Raw genomic sequence first — 15482 nt, 5'->3', positions numbered from 1 at the left:
TTTGGGGACTGTATCCTCCTGACACTCCCAGGATAAAAACCTGACAGAAGGAGGTCTGCTTGGCAAGGTTAACAGAAGCTTGGCTGCCAGGCCCCCCTCCCAGCCCTTGGCCAAATGAAATCCAGGTAACAAGCAGCAGGGAGGCCCTAAGGACCTGCTGGCAAAGGAAATAGGGCACTCTCCAAGGAAGAGTGAAGTGTAACTCGAAAAGGAGCTAGGTTTTAAAACACAACAGGAATGAAAGGAAATGTCTGACATGTTCTGATTTCCAGCTTTGTGTTTTGCCAATTCAGGTCAGCTCAGGGCCACCACCTTGCACAAATCCGGGGGCTCCTCTCACAATGTGCCGGTCCTAACTAACATGGCCAAGGGCACAGTGTCTAATATGGAAAGAGGAGCCCCTAGTGGAGGGTCTGTAAAGGAGGCGCAGCAGGGAGGGCAGCAAGCCTGAAGGGCCAGAGCTGCTGGCTGGACTGACGGGGGTCTCTGTGGCCACAGGCCCACTGGGGCTCAGACAATCAACTCTCATCTATCCATGGTAACAGCAAGAAAGGTTGCCCAGCTAATTTAAATCCATTGCTATAATCAAAAATCCCCACTGTAGCTAAAAGTCAGCCTCCCCATCCGCCAAATCTTTTAAAAAGAGCTGCTAATAAGGAGCAAAACTGAGTGGCTTAAGTTTTATTTCCTTTTACATTTCCTTTCTGGTAGAGGTGTTAATTAGGATGGAAAGGCCCAAAGAGCACAGAGAGAGGAGATGAAAATGGTCTGGAAAATATAAACTGTGCAGTCAACCTTCAAATAAGGGTGGGCCGATGCTAACAGTAGTGGTCAGACAGACATTTGCAGACAGTTCAGAGAGTTTCCTTGTAAATGGCTATGGAGATTGTAAAGCAAGTGAGGGGAAACATTGAGTAACAAAGGAGACCTCGCCTGGGAGTCGGAGGACCCAAGTCCATGGCTTCTCTTGCCCTCAGCTGTTTCCACTATAAAGCAGTAAGTATGGACATAGTGATTTAATGTTCTAAAAGTCTAGGATACAAATTCCCCTAACTCTGTAATACTGGGTTCTCTATGTAGAATGGCAGCGTAATCATACCTACTCTTCAGGCTCTTAAGATTAAATGAAACCAGATAACATAAATTTATGATGCTCCAGGCATTACAAACACTTAATATGCATCAAATCATTTATTTCTATCAGCAACCTCTCCAAATAGGAATTAATATGACCACCATTTCATAGATAAGTGTGTTGAGGCTTGGAAAAGATAGTGGACATGTCTAACATCACACACGTACCAACTGATGGAACCGGGACTTCAAACAGATCTGTTTGAGTTCAAAGCTCATGTTAGTAACCTCTGTGCAACACAGCCACTCCATCAACATGTGTGCAGGCTCCTGAAACATAATAGATTATCAATAAATACCAGTAATGCCTAGACTATCACCCAGTATGATGCACTATTTTCATAAAGGTTTGTTGAATGGATGTATAAATGAGCAAATAAACTCACACTGAGACAGCCACTTGGGCTTCCAGTGGCCATCCAACCCCATGGTATAACAAATCCAATTACCAGGGGACCTCTAGGGCAGTTGCCTTTTCAAAGAGAGCCACAGTCAAGGAAGTTGTGTCTATCCAAGGACTAAAATATGGAAGAATCTCAATAAATCACAGCAACCACATTATAGCACAAAACACCTAAAATATACTTGAGCACTATGATTCTGGCTTTTGGTGAATCTTGAGAAGAATGAACAGACCAGGAAAGACCACTTCCTATTTAATGACATTTTCCTGCCCAGCCCATTCAAGAAGGAAAGAAGGAAGAACTGGAATTTCGAGAAGGAATTTCCCTATGTTCATACTGCCTTCCTGAAGTTCTTTTGACTTTCTACAACCATATGTAAGAGCCCCATCAGAACAGGGTGACATTTAATGATGAGCTGTTGAGCAGGGTACATGCCTTCACTCACCATCCAGAGCAGACAAAAACAACTGCTGAGCAAACCTCTCCCAGAGCTACAGTTATAAACTTCTCTCACACCCCCACTCCCCATGGCAATCCCAGTCTCCAACAGCTAATGAGCAGGGTAAGAGGTTGTATAAAAGAAAAGAAGTGGGTTTCTTGGAATCAGGCATTTGTGCAAGCAGCACCCCTGCCTGCCTCTACTTCCTGTTCAAATCAGCCTCATCTCTCCCTGTCTTCTCCTACTTGTGTTGCTGAAGACCTAGTTTACTGGGTGCTAAATGGCCGTCTCAGCTCTTGGAAAACTCTCTCAACCACACACAGCATCCAATCCCAAGAGGCGAATTCTCTCTACTTCACCAATACAACCAGCAAATTATTTGAAAAACAAGAAAGAGGGAATAACACTAGAAGTAAATAAATCACTAGAGCATGAAAGGAACCTTCTCAAGACACACAGACGGACACAAAGGGCAAAGGGAGGGTAGGAAATGAAAAACAATGTATGCTGTCCTCTAAGGCACAGAAGAAGAAACAAAATGTGTGCCGGAGCCCAAAGAATGCGTTGCTTCAAACTGCTAATCAATGTTAGACACCAACACCAGCAACTGCTAATAACGAAGGAAGAATCACCTCTCTTCAGCTGTAATTATTTCTGACACGGGTCTCCAGGAGGACTGTCAAGACTCAGGTTAGCAGCTCAGGGTGATAATAACCCAAGATTACCAGCAATCCGCAATGTCTGGAGAAAAGATGGCTTGGAGGAAGGGAAGTGGCAATTAGAAATACTTGTCATGGTAATTGCATTGTGAATAGCAGGCATCCACTTTTCTTCTGCCTGACTTTAGAAATACATCTTCCAGGCAGGTAGAGCAATGAAGGAATACATCACATTTTCAGAAATAACAGTGCAGGGGAAAAAAAAAAGTATTATTTCTGTCCAAATAACGGTGTGCTGGATAATAAAAACTCTTAAAGTCCATATGGCTGAGAACAGTATTATCTGACCAACCAGTGAAGCTTCCTTAAGCCAACCAGCAGCTTCCTGATCTTTTCACTTGTAATGATAACTCCAGTCCATGTCAACATATTGTCCTCTGCCAAGACCAAGACAGCTCTCTAAGGACAAGGAGTTGAGGCTCTTTGACATTATTCTTCAATCCTTAACTTTGTCAGAAATGGGCACATTAAAAGTTCTCCATGCTGGAGCTGGTCTAAACATTTAAACTGAGAATGGTCAATCAAGGCCTCTCACGTGTCCATCCTGTAGGCTTCATGGCTCCAACAAATGGTACAGTGTTACTCTTCTGTGGGTTTTGAAAAACTATGGAGAAACTAGGAAATGCAACTACTCATTTTAGTCTCCAACAGAGTTCTGTCTGAGCTCTAATACTGAATGATGCAGCTACTGATGAGGTTTTTTGTAGTGGTGAGGGTCTGGAAACAATGACCAAGAAAGAATTCTTGAGACGTCTTTGGTGTCAAAAAGAGGACTTTATGAAAACACAGGGACAAGACCCATGGGCAGGAAAATCCACCTCCGGACTCATTATTTACTTGGGAGTTGGGGGAGGTATAGTCAAGGGGAAGTTTCCAAAGAGATTTTCATATGCTAAAGAAGACTCATAAGATACTGGAGGCCTAGCTATTGTCAAGCTAAGGTTGTTTTTCCCTCTAGCAAAGCATTAAGACAGTAGGGAGTTCCTGGAGAAACATTTTATTCAGCCTGCCTCAAGTATTCTGCCTGCCTCAAGTATTTGCCAATGGGCTGCACGTTATAAGGACATTTAATTCTGTCTGCTGTTTCCTTCTGCCTTTGTTTCCCACATCAGCTACTACTAAACTTGGAGCCTATGTGAGCAGTGAGCATTCTAAAAAGCAACTCTAACCATGTCAACCCCTGCTTAAAATCGATCAGTGGTATCCTGTTGTTTTTTTGAACAAACCATGGTCTCCTTAACATGAAATCCTTCACTTACAAGGCTCTCTCCAAGTTTCATAACTCAACCCTGATACACTCACATCAAAATTTTGAACTGTAGTAAATTAATGACAATTCTTTGATCACTGTGCTAAGGCTTCATTCTTTTGTATATGTTGTTCATTCAGAGAATCCCTTTCATCTAACTCATACTTACTGAGCCCACCCCTGGAGTCACCTCCATTCTGAAGTCTTCCTTAATCTAACCCCTAACACTCCCCTGCCAAATCTGGTTTTGGCATCTCTTCCATGTTCTTACTGCATCTAGTGTATTTCTGTATAATCACATCCTATACTGTTTATCTGTCCACTTCCCCCACTAGACAATGAGCAGCTTGAGGGCCAGGGCTTGCCTTTCATTCCATTTTCTCTGGAGCCAATTATCATGAAGAGTTCATTTGCCAGACTCAAGCTGAATGGAACCCATAGATCAAGGGGAAAAAAAGAAGTAAGAAAGTTAAATAATAAAGATAATGGAGAGTAATATTACTTGACACTATTGGGGAGAAAAAAATTCTCTACCCTTCTAAGTTCTTTGGATGGTCCAATAATTAAATCAACACAAGCCAGATCAACAGGAGAAAAAAAGCAAAAGTTTAATAACGTGTATACCTCCTAGAGAGCCAAAAAAACTAACTCCCCAAATGGCTGAAACTATCCCATTAAATACCACAATCAGCTAAAGAGAAAAGAAGATGTTGGAGGCAGAAAGTCAATAATGGGAGGTGAGCAGGAAGAGCACAGTAAACAAGGACATTGTTGTTATGCATATTTAAGTTGTTGCCTTCTCCTTTGATAAGAGCTTCTAGAGATTGAGTCAGCCTCCTCTTCCTGGTACAGCGAGAGAGACACCATTATAAGTGGAGATTTCATTTTTTAAATGTAACTATCTCTTACAAAAACCAGTTTCAGAGGTTTTTTTTTCTTAACAATAACCAGTTTATAATAATCACTATGCCAGAGAGGTATATCTTGGGGTAGACAAATCTGCTCCCCTTCAGTACATTCAGAAAGAATTAAACTTTTTTAATAGATAATGGTTTTGCAAAGTCTAGGCACCAGAGACTAAACTCTATTAGTTGCATAGTGTCTTCTCTGGTCAGATATCTGAATTTTAACAACACTCAAAAGAGTTCTGTGGGTTTCTTGTTTGTTTTTTTAGTGTTTATTTATTTTGAGAGAAAGAGAGAGAACGAGTTGGGGGAGGGGCAGAGAGAAAGGGAGAAAGAACCCCAAGCAGGCTCTGTGCTATCAGCTCAGAGCCTGACATAGGGCTCGATCTCAGGAATCGTGAGATCATGACCAGAGGTGAAATCAAGAGTCAGACACTTAACTGAGCTACCCAGATGCCCCAAAAGAGTTTTTTAACATGGAAATTTATTAAGGATATTTTTACAAAAGGACTTATTGAGAATTTATAAAGAGAGGCAGACTTCTGATATCCTCCTCTGATGCCTCCTCTCTGAAGAACAACGATGAACAGTGAGCAGCAACTATCCTGGGCCTGGGCTCTCTTCTTCTGGCCCCACATGGTTCCGTCTTTATGGCTTCGTCAAGGTTGAACTGTAGTGTGAATTTTGTCTTAGCCGCCTGGCCAACAAATGATATTTTAAGAATTGACTTCAGTTAATTTCTAGAAAGGTGCTGCTCTCCTCTTCTCTGCAAAATTCTGGCTGTGCCTCTATAACCCTACAGCACCAAATTCCCATGCTGTGCTCCATTGCCATGGCTCTGACCAGTAGGTTGTCTGGGAAGCCTCCATATTCCTCTGAGCTGACAGTGGTTTTACAGTCTGTTTGGTAGAAACAGTCTCCCTGCTCCTATTCAAACTTATTTGGACCACATTTGCATAATGCCACATCATTTACTGAGCCACACCAGTAAATATCCCCTGGGCAAGGCAATTTGAGACTTGACATTAGTTGAATTACTTGATGCTAGGTGATTGTAACCACACAGGCCACAAAGGGCCTGCGTGGGGCCAGAGACACCCACAGCCCTCATGTCAGATACTTGCTTGCATGGGGAGAACATGGAGAGAGAGTTGGGGCTCCAGCTATGGAGAGATAAGGAACATAAGGAAGTAAGATCCTAGGTGTAAGATTTCCAGTTGGGCTTTGCTTAATAGTGGCCAGGCCCACAAGCAGAAGCGAAGGCACTGCTTTCATAGGAATACTTGTAATACTTCAGGCACAGTCATGCCACACTAGGGCATAGAGGACAAAGTGCAACCCTGATGTACTTTATTAGCATAGTAATGTCAGGAGAGTTTGCAGGTAAGAGTATCAGAAGACAGCACCCCAGTCAGGAAAGCAATTTCCCATGGAGGGTACCAGCCACGGGTACCCTCTTACAGTGTCTTGTGGGTTAAGGACACCATCAGGAGTCAGAACTAGGAGAATATGAAAGGCCCATTAACGATCAATGATGAGATGCCTCCTGCAAATGCCCAGAAATACCTAGATGGAGGGTGGTGATGGTTAAGACTTCAAACAGGCTGCAATCCTGAAAATGCAACTGGGGCTAAAGTCTTACACATGCAAATTAGCACTCATAAACCAGGAAACAAAATTAACATTATTGTTAAAGCAATTTTGGTCATACCTTTCATGTGCAAAATTATCAAACGCACCTAAAACCATTTCTGGCACAAAAAAGGTACTCAGGGGGTAGCTGGGTGGCTCAGTCAGTTAAGCATCTGACTCTTCATTTCAGCTCAGATTGCAATCTCACAGTCTGTGGGATCGAGCCTCACATGGGGTTCTGTGCTGACAGCACAGAGCCTGCTTGGGATTCTCTCCTTCCCTCTCTCTCCCCCGCTCTCTCTCTCTCTCTAAATATAACTAAACATTTCTGGGGTACCTGGGTGGCTTGGTCGGTTAAGCATCCGACTTCGGCTCAGGTCATGATCTCACGGTCTGTGGGTTCGAGCCCCGCGTCGGGCTCTGTGCTGACAGCTCAGAGCCTAGAGCCTGTTTCGGATTCTATGTCTCCCTCTCTCTCTGCCCCTCCCCTGTTCATGCTCTGTCTCTCTCTGTATCAAAAATAAATAAACGTTACCAAAAAAATTAAAAAAATATATATAAATAAACATTTTTTAAAAATAAGGTACTCAGTAAATGTTATTACACTTAAAGGAAGCAGGATGGTGGAATGTGAGCACAGGGCTGATATGCAGCTGGAACACACCACAGTGGCCAAGTGCTCACCACTAAAGTCTGCTCTGGATGGTGTCTGTGCTATTCCATTCGTTGTTTTCAATATTGCCCCTGGATAAGACACTAAGAAGTCTGAGATGACCCTGCCTTCTCCTCTAGTGACTGTCAAAGCAGTTCCTGACCGGCTCAAAAGTCTGCAGGTTCAGCAACCTTCCCTGAAAGAAGGTACTGGAAGCTGTTCCCCCCACCCTCCCACTTACCTCCCCATCCACACCACACCAGAACCAGGCCCATCCCAAACCAAGTTCTCTACAGTTCTCTCACAGAAAGACTCCACATCTGTGACTCGGGAGTAACACAGCTCATCTTTTGTAGCATTTTGTAAGTTTTGCCCTTAACGTGGGCGCCCGCCCATCTGATGGTTGTTTTGTGAGGAGCAGGGAAGGGTGTTTTACAGCTCGGCTGCTGGGAAGCACAGATGTTGCAGGCTTTGTCGTGGTGAGGTGGTAAAGGCTGCAAAGAAGGTGGGAGAGCATTAATTATCTTCCCGCAGCTGTTCATTAGCCCGCAGATGCCTTGTCTCGCCGTCTTCAGGACTGACAACCACATGATTCCAAAGCAAAGCAAATCAAGAAATTAGAAGGAGGAAGGGAAAAACTACCTGAAGGTTAAAACAGAAAGCAACATGCAGGACACCTTGAGAAGAGACCCCCAGTCTCGGCTTTTGGGAGCACCAGGTGATCACGGGGGTCTCTGAGAGACAGCCTAGGGCTCAGCGCATCAGCGAATCCCAACACAGGCCGCCGGTAAAGCTCTATATCCAGATGCTGGAAGACCAGCCATACACGTTGTCAGAAAACAAGATGCAGGGGCAAAGTTTCTTCTTTTTAAAATTTAACTTGTAAGTGTTGATGGAAGATGTGGCTTTGCCAGCCTTGTAAAGTCCAACGCTGAGCCAGTCCGGCCTGAGTACAAGCCGAGTTCGTGCCAGTGATCGGAAGGGCAGCACTTCAAACCTCACTGGATCTTACCTGTGGAGATCTCACCTGAGCTTCTTCTCATTTTGCTCCACACAGAGAAGGCACGCGATAGCCTCAAACACTAGTGCAGCAATATTCAAACCAGCAGCCGTGAGTTTTAGCCTGCCGGTCCTGTCTCACGGCGCCTGGTTCTAAGATGGCATAATTATGTCAATATCTTCACTCTCCACATATGATGCTCCCTTGCTCCCAGGCCCTCTTCTGCCTTTCTAGCTTCAAAAATTACTTCAGGGGTGCCCGGGTGGCTCAGTTGGTTAAGTGTCCTACTCTTGGTTTCGGCTCAGGTAGTGATCTCATGGTTCATGAGTTTGAGCCTACACCCAGCTCTGCACTGACAGCTCTGAGCCTACTTGGGATTCTCTCTCTCTCTCTCTCTCTCTCTCTCTCTCTCTGCCCCTCCCTCTACTCTTTCTCTCTCTCTCCCTCTCTCTCTCTGCTCTTCCCCCCACCTCTCTGTCAACATAAATAAATAAACTTTTTTTAAAAAAAAAATGACTTCAAACTCCCATCGCTTTGTGAAACCTTGAAGTCAAGGTCGCCTGGGTGGCTCGGTCCATTAAGTGGTCGACTTCAGCTCAGGTCACAATCTCAGTTTGTGGGTTCCAGCCCCATGTGCCGGACAGCTCAGAGCCTGGAGCATGCTTCAGATTCTGTGTCTCCCTTTCTCTCTCTCCCTCCCCTGCTTGTGCTCTCTCTCGCTCTCTCTCTCAAAAATAAACATTAGAAAAAATTTTTAATAAAAAAAAGAAAAGATGAATACCTCTTATCAACCTCTGTGCCATATATCCTTGTTCCTCGTGTGTCCCACTCAAAAAGGAATGAGAATAATCTTGTATGTGATACAGATTAAGAGTCTCCATATGATTAAGCCAGATATCCCTAAAGTAAAGCATGTAATGTGCTCCCTGCTAAAACAGGTGGGCATCTGCAGCAGGAGGGGGTCTCAAGCAAAGATGAGGGTGAATGAAGCCCTTCTCTGGAATTTTATAGGAATTTCTGCAGGCTGGGATATGGCCCCAACCTGTCGGGCCTCCTGCTGGTTCCCAGCACTGGAGATTGCGCACACTAGTCCCTTGTGTTGAAGCCCCACGGTGAGCATGGAGAAGGGTTCTATCCTGCTCCTACCTCTTCCCCCTTCCTGCAGGCGATCATGCTAACCCTCCTTTCACTGGGACCATCACATCACAGACAGCCATGTGGATTTCTACCTGCCACAGAGTACCAGTCAAGGGCAGTATGCCACAGCTGTTTCTTTAATGAACTTGTATGTGGACTTAGTCTAAGTGCTGCCACATGCCCTGGAAAGACACAAGTATTAGTTTGGAAACTTGGGAGCATCCCAGGCAGGTGTACTCTTGAAATGAGCCCCTGTACTCAGAGCGTGTAATCTGAAACCAGCCCCTGTACTCAGAGGGCCTGCAGCAAGGAGGAAAGAGGCGGCCACTGTAGGTTGGCAGATGGCAGGTTTAATACACAAAGAGAACTTACATAAGAAGCTTGCCTCTGGGGACCTCAAGATGAGTAGATCTCCACAACTGCCTGCATATCTTCACAGTTCATATGGAGGCCTTAACTGGGTTCGGCCACACACCCCATTCAGATGGTCCTAACATCACATCACCATCTCAGGACTCTGTCCTTGGGAGTCGGAAAGGCAAATGGAACCCACATTCAAAGGACAGGGAGGGGGTGAGGGGCCTCTGAGTGTTGGGGTCCATCTCATGGGTCAGCCAGAGGTCACACCCTTTCAATGACCTCCCCAAATTAAGACATAACAGAACTCAAGCTGATGGGGATTCCCAGGTGCCATCTTGTCCATCTACCAGCCCAGACCCAGCCTAAGTCATGTGAGAGAACTGACTTTCATTTTAGACATTTCTGGGCACGGGAACTCCATTCTTTCCTCTGCCATCAAGTCACCATTTGGCCTTCCCTAAACAAGTTCTCCCTCATGTCTAACCTGAACTCTGCTGAAGCTTTGAATCATTTCTCCCAGCTGTGCACATTCCCTGTCTCTACGAAGTTTCATGACTTATTTCACATGTAGGCAATAGGAGTTAAAGGCTGCTCTCTGACAAATTAATATCATCAAGGCCAAGGGATTAAAAGCCTGCTTGCATCCCAGGGCCAGCCACTCAGCCACTTTTCTGGTCCAAAGTCCCTAATCAAACGGACAAGATCCGGGCTCTTTCAAAAGCAAGCATTGACCCCTGTCCTTGTCCTCTTCTTCGCCCCTAAGTGGTAACTCAGAGCTATCCATTTTTAAGTGATTTTCTTCTTTCTCAGTAGTTCCACTTTGGGCATTTTGCTATTTTTATATTATTTATATGGGTGTGATCCTTTTGTGATGATTATCTGTGATTAATCCTCGCAGCTATGGGAAAATCAGTGTAACAGCTTGTACTGCATCTAACAAGAGTTGATGTCTGTGTAGCTTTTTTGTGTTAAGCAGCTTTGCAAGTTCACTTTAATTGACGAGAAAAAGGGGATATGCAATTAAAAAGGTGTTTATTATTTATTTTTTAATATATAATTTATAGAAATTATGTATATAGTAGACAGATAATAAGGCATGCTTTCAGCGGGATTTAATGAAGCCAGGTGGCATATCGGCAGGGCCCTAGTGCCCTCCAGTGAAAGGCTTTGCAGTGTCTCCTCCCTGGGTCCAGGCTGCCACCAGTTGGAGGCAAGAGGAAGGAGGATGTTGTGATAGTCCTAGGAATATGATCACAGCATGGATCTCCAACTCCTGTTTCAAACAGGAGCTGTGTCTAAATCATTACACCCCATTTCTGACAATAGGGGACAGGGAGAAGCCAATTCTCCCCCCCAAGAGTGGCTGGCTCCCCAGACACTGGCAGGCAGGCAGGAACAACTCAGCCCTTGAGTTTAAAGGGTTAAAGAGGAGATTTACAGTACCATATTTCTTTCCCTGAAGCATCAGGCAGTTCATATGTACACATTTCTTTCCACTAAGACCTAATTTTCCACCATTTTCCTTGATTTGCAGCTCCCTTTTCCCCATTTCCTTGATTTAATGCCCAATTATTTTTTGTCCCATTGCCAGTAAAACAAAATATTTCATAACTGCTTCTGTGAGGTTTTTGGATACTGTTTTAAACACATGACTTACACACCTCATATTGCAAAATTTAGAGAAATCTAGCGAGCGCTTACATATGAATTCTGCATTTTTCTCAACCAGCTGACCTAAGCTTGACATTTAAAGTACCAAGCCTTTCTTTCATCCTCTGCATTCTCCCATCTCTCAGTTTTGACTCAGCATCCTTGGTGTCTACTTGAGAACAGGGACATTGAGACCCCTTTCTCCTCCTTTCCCTCCTCTGGTCATGAAGGGACACGAGTGGACAAGGAACTAGCTGGGAAGTCAGCATATTGGCACCCACTTCCACACTTGCCACAAACCATCTGCGTAGACTCGGCTGCCTCATCTCACCAATGTGGTTACTAGTTACTTCATGTACAGAACGGGCGTTTTGAGTCAAATCACTTCTAACTTTCTTATGGCTCTAAAAACTCTAGATTCCCTTCTGTGTCCTAGAAACAAAACTTAAACACCCAGACTTATGGGTCTGGTTTTGGTATTTGAAGAGGGAAAAAATAAAACATCAAGAGGCAAGGCTTCTCTACTATTAAAATCTTTTTTCCCTACTTAAGCTTCTTTTGGCCTGATTTTCACATGCCATAGACACAAGGATAGTAGCACAGAAAGGAATCTTAACAGAAGTTTTCTCTGATTTGTTTGATAATCCTTTTCTTGCTCATCCAGCTTTACACCTTACTGTTCTGTTTTCAATAAAATAAAAGTAAAAGCAACTTTATTTTGAGAATTTCATGAAAGCTATAAAAATACTGGAGACAACCTGGGGTATCCAAAACCATTATTACCAAACTCACTCTGAAAATGTTCACTCTGAAAATGTCACAGAATGTGGCCACTCAATTCCCCACCTACCAATAAGAAGGGACTGCTTATAATTCAAGGCAAAACTCCCCCACGTCAGCCCCCAGTTCTGTCACGTTCACTATCAGGCACCTGATTTCTACCACCCAGAGAGGGCAGAGCTGGCTCCAACCAGGTCCCCAGTCAAGGGTCCAGGACAGGGATTAGGGTCTATAAAAAGGCACTTACTACAGGAGACTAGATCTAGTGGGGCAAACACAACAAAGCCCCCCACCCCGCCCTGAAAAGGAGCTTCAAACCCAAGTCCAGAGATGAGAGGGACCAGAGGCAAAGAAATCAGAAGTACAGAGCTGAGTAGAGAAAGCCCAAAGGGAAATTAGACTGGACTAGATAAGAAGAGATTCCCAAGACCACCAAGAAAAGAGGGCCACTAGGACAAATACCAGGCCCAGGCTAGGAAGGGGTCAGATTATATTGCATATCAATCGAATCCGCCCTTGCTAGAGGGTTTGATATGTTTTTTTTTCCCCCCCACTGGGGTCAAACATGCTGTCAAGTGCCTGGGGATTCTAAGGTGATTGCTATAAACTACGACGGTATTTGCTTCTTGGAGACAGACTAAGGGCCAGATACCTGATTAGGCTGGAATCCAGAAGATTTTTGGAAAGAGGGTGGGCTGACCACACAATGGTTCCCCCACACTTCCATCTCCAACTTACTTCTATTTCCTGAGCAAAGGAGCACCAAGACAAATATGGGGGGAAGCCTTGAGGGACTCTGTGGGAGAAGCTAGTGGAACTTTCTCCACCAGTCTGAGACCCAACTTCAGAGTGCCCAGGTCAGAACCTGCAGCTCCTAGCAGAGCTCGATGTACACAGTTGCCCTACACACACACACACACACACACACACACACACACACACAATGCTAGGGGGGAAGTCTACATCCATCCTGGGTGAAGGTCCTGTTCTCCCAGCCCCCGTGGACAGGTGAACTAAGTCCTCCCTGCTTTTGGGGTTGAAAGGGCCCAAGGACACCATGGAAGAAAAGAAAGTCTTCCTAGAGTGTAGCTGCAACACGAGTTCTCAGGGGGAAAGATCCTTTGACCTCTCTCCAGAATACCTTCACTTAAGGTTCTGCAAGCACACCTGAGCCTCAGTGAGGCGGCAAAGAGCGACAGCAACACAACCAGCAGCAAAAGAAGGTGTGATCAATTAAACAACACAGTCCTGCCCTGTTGGAGCTTAATTCGAGGAGGAAATAAGTATCACAGCAAAAGTCATGCATTTCCATCAATTCTAAAAATAACCCAACGTGAGAAAATCATCTTCTTTTATAACGGCCAAGTAAAGCTGCTCACAGGAAACTTCCACAAGCAGGAAATGGACATTTTTCCCTTTTTCCATATTTTTGGAGGAATTTTTAAAAATTTTTTAATGTTTGTTTACTTTTGAGAGAGAGAGAGAGAAAGAGCGAGAGACAGAGCATGAGCAGGGGAGGGGCAGAAAGAGAGGGAGACACAGAATCCTAAGCAGGCTCCAGGCTCTGAGCTGTCAGCACAGAGCCTGACGCGGGGCTCGAGCTCACAGACTGCGACATCATGACCTGAGCCAAAGTAGGATGCTCAGCCAACTGAGCCACCCAGATGCCCCTGGAGGAATTTTTAAAATAAAGGGATAGGGCCAAGGAAGACTCTCCCTCTTGTGGCTCCTTACTTTTTACTATATCAGACGTATCTATAACACAGGAAGTTGGTCTCCTAATACAGGCAACAGAAATTTATACATCCAAATGAACATAGTTGATGGTGTTTTAAAAGGCTAATAAATAACACCTCTTTCTTTATCATCTGGAGATTAAAGCCGAATGAGAGAGATACACAGGAGTCATACAGATCAAATTCAAAATATTGCCAACATTATTGACCATGAGGTTTCGAATCTACAGCCAAGAGGGCTTTCTAATACTTTACCTCCAAGTTAATCAGACCCACCCACAGACTTCTCCAGGGCAGGTGTCTTCCCTCAGGCTAAGAGATCTGCAGACTGGCAAATCAGGAGAGTAGAGCCCAGAAGAGGCTGAGCCACCCACATCCGGTCCTTCTCCCCAACTGAAGGTCAGATTCAGTTATCCTTTGCCCCCAGGAGGAATGTGCAGGGGTAGGGAGAGGGTGGTGAATGGTCAGCAGTGTTGTTCTAGAGGATGGCCCTCTACTCAGGTGTATGTAGTCAAAGCAAGAATGCCTCCTCTGCCCCCCAACCCAACAACCATCTCCTTCAAGGCGGACCCCTGGGGAAAAGTCTCTCTTTTTGATGCTACAACTGTTCAGAAGACTTTGAGAATGCTCTCCGGGAATCCTATTCAGAGTCTGCAGCTATTCTTTGAATACCTTTGGCTACAGTAAAGTTTCATCTCCAGACAGGAGACCTTCAAACATCACTGGAATAAAGCAGGCAGAAAACTTTGGGGCCAATATGAAGATGACAGTGGAAAGAGGAATGCGGTTTTCTTGTACGAACACAATAGTCCCCCTTATCTGCGGCGGGTACATTCCAAGACCCCCAGTGGATGCCTCAAACCATGGAGAGTCCTGAACCCTATCCACACTGTTTTCCCTAAATTAGGCACAGTAAGAGATTCACAACAATAAAAAGAAAACAGAACGATTGTCACAATATATGCAATAAAAGTTACAGGAGTGTGGGCTCTCTTTCTCTCAAAATATCTTATTGTACTGTACTCACCCTCCTTGTGACGACACAAGCCGAGAAAATGCCGAGGGAAGTGAGGTGAATGACGCAGCATTGTGATGTAAAGTTAGGCTACTATTGACCTTTCGATGATTCATCAGGAGGTGGATCCTCTGCTGGGAGAGAGGGAGAGAGAGGGAGAGAGAGAATCCCAAGCAGGCTCTACAAGTGTCAACACAGGGCTGGATCTCATGAACTGTGAGATCATGACCTGAGCCGCAATCAAGAGTCCAACGCTTATATCAACTGAACTGCCCGGGCACCCACAGACGGCTGTTAACTGCGGATTGTTGAAACTGCAGAAGGCGAATCGTCAGATAAGGGGGGGGGGGGGGGGGGGGGATTACTGTGTAAACTGATCCTGAAGTCTGATGAGTGTTCTTATGGAACAGCAGCACCGTGGGCCTGAGGGTATGGTTACTGTGGTGAGTGATATTTTCTGAAGCCAAAAATCGGGACACGTGACCTGACAACGACTTTTTAAGCCACTTTCACGTGGAAGAAGCTATCTTGCCAATATAACTTAGATGCTAAAATTACCGAACTTTCTGACCTATTTCAGTGGTTTATGAACAGAACCAGATGAAACTTTGCTAGAGAACTGCATCACCAATTCTAAACACACAAGTGGCACATGTGGAGTACTTATAAG

The 15482-nt window shown here is 44.8% G+C and overlaps 1 long non-coding RNA gene across 1 annotated transcript in view; it reads right to left on the bottom strand.

The window, feature by feature from the left end:
• Positions 1-400: 400 nt before the first annotated feature.
• LOC128313056 (uncharacterized) overlaps positions 401-15482 on the bottom strand; it is a 51629-nt gene continuing 36547 nt past the window's right edge. The window contains exons 3-4 of the long non-coding RNA XR_008293208.1: positions 14825-14943; positions 401-1404 (exon numbers count right to left, since the gene is read on the bottom strand). This is a non-coding gene — a long non-coding RNA (uncharacterized LOC128313056). The remainder of the gene's footprint in view (positions 1405-14824; positions 14944-15482) is intronic.

This window comes from Acinonyx jubatus, chromosome E4, assembly GCF_027475565.1.
Source record: "Acinonyx jubatus isolate Ajub_Pintada_27869175 chromosome E4, VMU_Ajub_asm_v1.0, whole genome shotgun sequence".
Classification (NCBI taxonomy): domain Eukaryota; kingdom Metazoa; phylum Chordata; class Mammalia; order Carnivora; family Felidae; genus Acinonyx; species Acinonyx jubatus.
Note: the sequence above shows the minus strand (reverse complement) of the source record. Positions and strands in the feature narration are given on the sequence as shown.